At 38.7% G+C, this 8669-nt stretch overlaps 1 pseudogene; it reads left to right on the plus strand.

Annotated features, from left to right (window-relative positions):
- The first annotated feature begins 127 nt into the window (after nt 1-127).
- Nucleotides 128-4212, plus strand: LOC119569371 (annotated as a pseudogene).
- The last annotated feature ends 4457 nt before the right edge of the window (nt 4213-8669 follow it).

An 8669-nucleotide genomic window follows, 5' to 3' on the forward strand; every position in this document is an offset into this window, starting at 1 on the left:
TACGTGCCTTCATGTGTCTGATACTGCTAGCTTTGTTTTTTGTATGGATGTGAAAAATTAGACTTAATCATGTGCATTGAGAGTCTCGTCTTGATGCCTTTTTTTTAGCAGGTCTTTGCATTAAATCATGGGGGGAACGGTTGATAAGACCATGTGGCTAACCAACGACTACATAGCAAAATATAAGTTCTGTAAATATAGAGTGGATGTGGCAATGTGTCTTTTGGCATTAATCCATTGATTGGTTGGTTTAATGTCTTGTAAACACATAAATGTGCCTTATTTTTTGTTGACTTGAAAACAAAATTACTATTTATTTCATTTGAACATTTCACTCAGCCCGAGAGTGTTGGGCCGCCCGTTACACCTTTGCCCTTATGGCATTTCTGGGTCTCGCCGTCGAGTATTCGCTGCGCGTGAACCTCTCCATTGCCATCGTGGCCATGGTGGGCACGAGTGAGGTCAACGCCACGACCAGCGGCTCTCAGGATGTCTGTCCTCTCAGGAATAACGGCACAGACTCGGGAGGTAAAGTCACGGTGAGGGTCAAGAGGCAGCCAAACCTCATCATAAGTACAAGGTTACTTTCCCATGTAAGAAGAATTACAATAGTTGGCCTTTATTACTTTCAGAGTGTTTTATATTTTACTGGTTCAGTACGACATAATATCCTTTTAGGAAGGAGGGGAATTCGACTGGGACGAGCAGACTCAAGGCCTAGTTTTCTACGGGCCTTCTACTATGGCTACACCCTCACGAACCTTGGTGGGCTGGGCGGCGGCCCGGAGCACTTCGTGGGCGCCTGGTCTTCGGTCTGGGGGCGGCCACATCAATCCCTCATCTCCCTTCTCTCCCCCGCTGTGTGCGAGGGGCCTCCCTTGGACTCTTCATTGCTTCGAGGGCCCTTATGGGACTTTCACAGGTGATGTTTCGAGAATAAGAAAGGAAAAGGTTTTGTAAATGTAGACAAGGTGCAAATCAGAGTGAAAATCTTCAAATCTTAAATCTTCATTAAGGATGCATTCTAGTGGTTATTTGTATCATATATTTAGTTGATATTATTGACGATTTAACATAAAGAGCTTCCCAATGGAAATTTCACAGGCTAGTTTTGAAAAACTTCATGATCTGTTCTTTATTAAAATTAGAATAATAATATGTATGATTTAGTTGGATTAACTTTAAAGAAAGAAACTAAAAACTGTCACCTTTTTGGATTTTTTTGTATAATACTTTTAGTATATACAGGTAAAACGCTAATTTCGTGAAGTTCGCTTAGGAAAGGTTAGAAGAAAAAAAAATAGACATTAAGGATGTTTCCCCCTTTTCCTACCGTCCTTAAAATTCTTTTTCTCGTTTATACATGACTCACAATGGTATTCCCTCTAAAACAGCAGAAGCGTTAAAAATCATCATCAGAAGAAGCATTAAACACGCCAGGTTAGATGTTATGAAGCATTGGCACTTTCAGGGGGTCACGATGCCAGCACTGATTCCCTGATGGCCGACTTGGTTATCCCCCTGAGGAAAGAGCCAAGTTTGGAACCTCTGATTTATGGAGGTGGGATTGTTACTGTTGAATCGCGGTATAAGGTAGTGGTATTATAATTTCGAAATGGGGATGCATTTCCTGAATGGGTTATATTTTGTAATATTTTTTTGTAATTTAGGTTTTTGATTACGATATGTTGATTCATCAGTAAAATTCACATAACTTCTTAATCAAAGAATCCATTTATTTATACCAGCCTCCCCGTCACACACGGGTTAGAGTTTTTGGAAACCATCATCTGCCTTCCAGTGAGTGGCTGGTTGATGCTCCTCGGGGTTCCTTGGGGGTTTGGCCCTCTGTCTTCTACGTCTTCGGGGCCTGGGGTTCTGTGGGGGGGGGGGTTCCTTGGTTCTTGCTGGTGGCACAACCGGCCTGAGAACCACCCGAGGATATCCGACTTGGCTGAACTTGAATTTTCATCACGGGCCACAGAAAACACAGGGGAAGAAGGCAGAGGTTAACCCAGACCTATTTTTTGCTCATGAAATTTTGATGGCTAAGGCCGATCCGATTCCATTTTGAAATTTCAGGTCAAACGGAAAATAATCCATACATTTTGCCCTTTACAGATAGTGGCCAAAACCCTGGAGAGCGAATTCTTTTCACCTCTGGTCCGGTGTGGGCGTGCATGATCATGGCTTGGGGCGGTTGCTTCGGTTTTCTACGCGCCTGCTAAACGGAGCTGCCAAACATAACCTCGCTAATATCCAGCACTTCGATATGAACAATGTAGGTAGGACTGCGGAATAACCTTCAGGAGTAGGCTGGCAGTTCTGGCAGCTGGTAGAGCAGACTTTTTATAATCTGATGTAGACTAGTGTTGATAATTATTTGAGGTATTTTTTATATTGCAAAGTTGTAAATATATACTGTAATAGGCCTGTGCAGTGTCTTGTCGATGATAGTGTGATTAAAAAAATTTATAGGGTGTGATAAGATCCGGTTTTCGGATTCCAGTTGCCATTAGGTGCTTTCTTAACCAAATAAAATTGGTCCATCTTTGGGATCACAGAGCGGTGTCCTCTCCGCCTTGCCCTACGTTTGCCTGTGGGCCATCGCCTTGATCTGGGGCGCCCTTATGGATAGACTATACGCCGCGGGCCACCTTCCCCATCAGAAGGATTAGGAGACTTTCGACAGCTTTTTGGTCAGCTTTTACTTGTAGTTTGAGAATTTCTTTAGAGTCTCATCATCGATTTCAAAAGTAAGCTCATTATCTTTGAACGAAACGAGAAAGATCATTCCGACGGACGAAGACACTGAGAGAATCGATAATAACGTTATTTTCAGCAAATTGAGTCTTAAATAAATCAACAAATAGCAAAAACTTCACGACTGAATAACTTCTGGCCGTTCCCTCAGCCAGCTTTCATGCCCCCCAGCCGCTCTGCTCGTCATGTGCTTCGTGAACTGCAACTCCACTTTGGCCATAGTAGTCCTGTGCGTGGCCGTAGGATTGCACTGGGGAAGCTGTTATAGCGGGAGCCTCCTGATGGAACAGGATATCGCTCCCAACCTGGCGGGGACGCTCGTGGGAATCACCAACACCGTAGGATCTGTCACAAGGATTCATTGCTCCGCTGTGGTCGGAACCATTACGAAAGAAAATGTGAGAGCGTCTGTTTGTGTTTGGTTTTGCTGATGATTAAAGATTGCTGATGTTTAGAATATATGGAAATCTTGAAGAGTGATAATAATGTTCATGATGATAATAATGATTGGTTAATCATAATAATGATTTCTAATAATAATTTTACTAATAATAATGATACTGATAATAATGATAATAGTAAAATGATAATGGTAATAGTAAAAATGATTGTAATGGTAATAGTGATAAATGATAATAATAATAATAATAATAATTTAAAAATAATAATGAGTTTAGTAGTAGTAGTTAATGATAATAATAATAATAATAATAATAATAATAATAATAACATCAACAATGACAGTAATCACATCATCATCATCATCAGTACTTAATAATGGTTTGAAAATGATAAAAATCTCTCAAACCCACAGCAAGGCTCATTGAGCGCCTGGAGGACCGTTTTTCGTCGTAGCGATGTACCTTTACGGGTTCACGAATAACCCTTGTATCTTTTCCTCATGTCCTTCCGATGTCCAGCCTTGGAATGAGCCGAAAGAGGTTTAAGAAAGAGGTTCAAAGGTTTAGTATATCATTCTGTACTATCTGTATAATTGTGACTGATTTGATACCTAATAGTTAAAAGGAAACCATGCATTTCTCTCCGTTTCAATGTTCTCAGTTTTCATTCACCGAACTTTTTATATATTTGCTTAATTTTATCTATTATATATATATATATATATATATATATATATATATATAATATATATATATATATTCCCCTCACTTTCTCTTTTTCTCTTTTGGGGAGAGAGGAGGCAATAAGCTGCTCGGTAAACATTCAAGATGACTGCCATATGAATGGCTGATGGAGATTCTACCATATTCATGGGCTCATGCATTTACTAATTCCTCTCAAGCACAGTAATACCAGTTCAGTTTTTAAAAGAGGGGGGGGGGATAGCTGCTATTGGCTCATAAGCTGCTTTTCTTTGCGTAAATAATTTTCATTTTATCCCTATTTCAGAAGAGACATAGATTCTGGAAAAGGCCCACAATACTTTAAGAAAGAATATATATATATATACATATACATATATATATTATTATATATATAGATATATATATTTCTATATATATTTATATATATTATATATTTTTTTTTTTTTTTTTTTTTTTTTTGTTGTTTTGTGTGGTGTGTGTTTTGTGTGTGTTGGGTGTTTTGTGTGTGGTGTGTGTGTGTTGTGTGTGCGTGTGTGTGTGTGTGTGTGTGTAAATATATATATATATATTAATATATATATATATATATGTTTATATATATATTTATGTGCTATATGTGTATGTATGTAATGTATATATATTCATATATTTGTGTGTGTATGTACACGTGATTGTCAGGAATAACGATAAACTATAAAGTTTTAATGTTACTATGTGTTTTTCCCTTGGTGTACGTAAATTCAACATATTTTTATACACAAACTATTTCAATCATCTTTATTCTACACCCGCGTGGCTGCGGGGCCTATGCGCTAGAAACAAAGCGGATTCAGACGCACATTCCAGTTTATACGACACACATTTCTCATTTTTATTAGAATGCGTATTATAAAATTACGGTATAGTTTTTTATCTGAAGTATGTTAAATTAAATCAAATTATAACGGCAAAATGTCTGGGTCCTTCGTAATACTGCGAAAACTGTGTTATATGAATCATAAGCTTTGTTTTTAGCACTTTTATCTCTCTCTTTCTACCTTTTTTATTTAGGCAACGATGTGCTTGAAGGTTTGTTGGTATGGTTGACAGAATGCAACCATCCGAGTAACTTTTTTTTTATTTTCAAGACCATCAACTACTCCTTGTTAATTGCCTCAGTTACCATCATAATCAATCTGTTAAAGCATCCAGCTACATGGAACAGGAGAGAGGAAGGGTATGAGAGAGAAGAAGAGAATGAGAAGAGAGAGAGAGAGAATTGCTCGAGAGAGAGAGAGAGAGAGAGTAGAGAGAAGAGACGAGAGAGAGAGAGAGAGAGAGAGAGAGAGAAGATTGCTGTAGAGTGGAGAGGGGGGGGAGGGCTTCTTACAACGCAAAATCACAATGAATGAACTCGTGTTGACACTGCGTCTGACGTGGAGTTATCTCCTCTTGCTGATTTAAGTACAATAGATCAACAACAGTAATGGGACATAAATACCCCTACTGGCAACATAAAAACAATACATTTAATGAAACAATACCACACCCACAAAAAAAAAGAGTACCAGACACGGTCAAAACACGACAGAAATTAGAATATTAATGGTAAACATTTAATATTGTACTATTCTGTACAAAATTTACTTTAAAAGTAAAGGCCCGGTGGAGTAATGGGAGGATTTTTAAGGGGTTATTACAGATAACAATAATACGGATGAGCATTGTCAGCCCTAAGTCCTACGGCAAACAATATCAACGGGCAAGGTAGAAAATCCTTTGATTAGATGGCATTTTTTTGCAGTTTTTTTTTCAAATTCCATTTTAAATTTTTAAACTAAATTGCTCACTATGTAAATTCACACAGAACCCCCTTTAAAAGGAAAGGTAAATACCAACATTACCACGACCTGCATATGAAGATAAAATTTATCCAAAAAAACTAAGATAAAAAAAAAACCAAAAAACTTAATACATAACTCAAAGAAAAAAAAAAGTTAAACACATTTTTTTTTTTAATTTTTGCTTTTAAAAAAGTATAGAGAAAAAAAAAATAAAATAAAAAAAAGAAAAACGACAAAACAGATAACAAGAATAATAGAAAAAATCACGTCCGCTCGATAAGGACCACCCCGGGTCCCCGTTTTCCGACTCAACAGACCAACTTTCACCTATGTGTGTCAGTTTTCTCATGATTTTCCCTTCCTCTTTTTTTTTTATTCTCTTTCTTGCTTCTGTTAAAAGATGATATTTTGGGCGATTTTATGAAAAATACTAGGAATAGATGATGATCTAGCATCATGGCATGTGAATTTGTACAATGTAATAATGATGAAAATGGGTTAGTGGATGACGGGATGTAATATTTTTAGAATTATATAATAAAAATGCCCGCAAAGACGTAAAATTAATAGAATTAAAAACATGGTTCCTTCCTTGGCAAAAAAACAATGATAAAAATATTTTTGATGGGAATTTGGGCTAATCTGGTCAACAAAATTTAAAAAATTTTTTCAAACGACCAAACAATTTTCAAAATACTTACCAACAATATTACAATCTATATTCATACATATATAAAACATATAATTATATATATTACACTACACCCCCAAAACCCACAACCCACACAACACACACACACACCACACACACACACAACACAACACACACCACCACACACACACACACACACACACACACCCACACACCATGGATGGAAGATCATTTAACAAAAATACATGGGGTTTGGTCATTTTTCAGTCAAAAACTATCTGCATAAAATCACACGATCCCGCTGCCCTTGGGGCCCGGGGCTTGTTCCGGGACTAAACCCTCGGCGGACAGGGTGAGAAAGTAAGGGTGGTGGTGAGCGTATTTGGGGGGCGCAGACGGCGAACACGCCCTCCGGGCCCCAAGGGCCCCCTTGTGGCGGGGGAAAAGAATTAAGGGCGAAAAGACTTGAAAGGTGGGGGCTTGGATCCGTGCTTTCATCTTTGTTTGTAGGGGTTTTTGCCAGACGTGGGGAATGGGTTTTCGCATTTGGCTGTTTGTGAAAAGGGTATTTAGAATGAAAAAAAATCCATTTTTTAAAGGATTTCTAAAAAACTTGGACGAAAGATCGTCCACATTAAATAAATTTTTTCCAACAAAATTGGTGATGGCTAGAGGCGTTACGAAGAGAGCCCCATAAAGAAAAAGAAATAAACAAAAGTAAAAAAACGCCAAAGAAAAAAGGGAATAAGATGCCGGGAAAAAAAAGCTAACGGATTTTTTTTTGTGTCCTTACTCTGCCCCGCGTGATGGCGCCCGTGCGGAAGGGGCGACGAAAACCCCTGCGGGGCTATGGGGTTGGTGATCCCACCAGTGTCCCTGCCAGATTGGGCGGAGTCCTGCTCCGTGAGGGCTTGCCGCTATAGCCTGCCCCAGACGCCGACGGCAATGCACAGCACGATCATCGCCAAAGGGGAGATTGCGTCCACGAAACACATGAGACAGGGGGCCGGGGGGTCCCTAAAGAGCTGGGGGAGTAAAGGCAAAGGGGGGAATTATAAGCAATTGAACTAATTCTTGGATGCATAATTCGTCGCTGCTTTGGTTATCCCAAAACTGTTTTTTTATTAAATTATTTTTTATTTGTCAACTCTACATGTAACAAAAAATAACGAAAAAACAAGCAGGCTGACAGGCACCGATGATAGCATTACACCTTTTTTTCTCATGAAAAGTTGCATTCAAATTTTTAGGGAAATAGGGGTCATTGAAATACTGTTTGCGGCATTGTTGCTTTGCTTTTTATTAATTGAATGAAATCTACTTCGTGATGTGATATAACCCTGCTTATGACACTAATTAACAGATACTCTCGGGGTGCCCCCACCCCTTTTTTTAAAGGAATAAATCAAGCTTTTCATGGTGCAGTAGCAATTCATCATTGGGAAAGGGGCCCGGGAAAGATCTACACACACACATCCCGATAAACGAACAAACGTGATAAACAAACCCAAAACAGCGACCCAATATACAAAGGAAAAAATTGCAACTTGCCCGCGAAAACACCATCGTCGCGGCCGAAAGGGAGGCGCTCCCGATCCAGCTTCTTCCCGGGCCCCGTGGAGATCCCCCGAGGGCGACGATGGAGAGCAGGCGGCCTGAGAGGGGGTCCCGCGAAGCCCCCCCACGCCCCAAGAGCCCCAGGCACAGGTACGGCACCGCGGACATGATCCCCCCTCTTTTGGGCGAGGAAGTTTGAAGTCGTGCTGCTTGGCGGAATTTTTTCAGGAAATATTTGTATACGTGCTTTTGTAATACATACACATACAATCATATATGTGTTGTGTGTGTGTTGTGTGTGTGTGTGTGTGTGTGTGTGTGTGGTGTGTGTGTGTGTTGTGTGTGTGTGTGTGTTGTGGTGTGTATTTCATTTCGAACAGATTTTCCCGATGAAGGTAAAAGCGAAAAAAACTTCGGCATATTTTTGGGTTTTTTTTTTCTCCCGCAATGTGTTGTATGGATATATATATAATATATATTATATATATAATATAATAATATATTTATAATAATATATATATATTATATATAATATTATATATAATATATATATTATATATATATATATAAATTTTATATATTAAAATTAAAATATAAATATATATAATATTAAAATATATATATCCCTCCAAAAACATTGGGTAGAACAAAAAACACAAATATGCCCCAAGTCTTTTTGCTTTTACTGCTTTATCAGGGCAATCTGTTCGCATAAAAACACACACAACACACACACAAACAACCCAACCCCACAACCAACACACACCA

The sequence above is a fragment of the Penaeus monodon genome, unplaced genomic scaffold, assembly GCF_015228065.2.
Source record: "Penaeus monodon isolate SGIC_2016 unplaced genomic scaffold, NSTDA_Pmon_1 PmonScaffold_14597, whole genome shotgun sequence".
Taxonomy (NCBI): Eukaryota; Metazoa; Arthropoda; class Malacostraca; order Decapoda; family Penaeidae; genus Penaeus; species Penaeus monodon.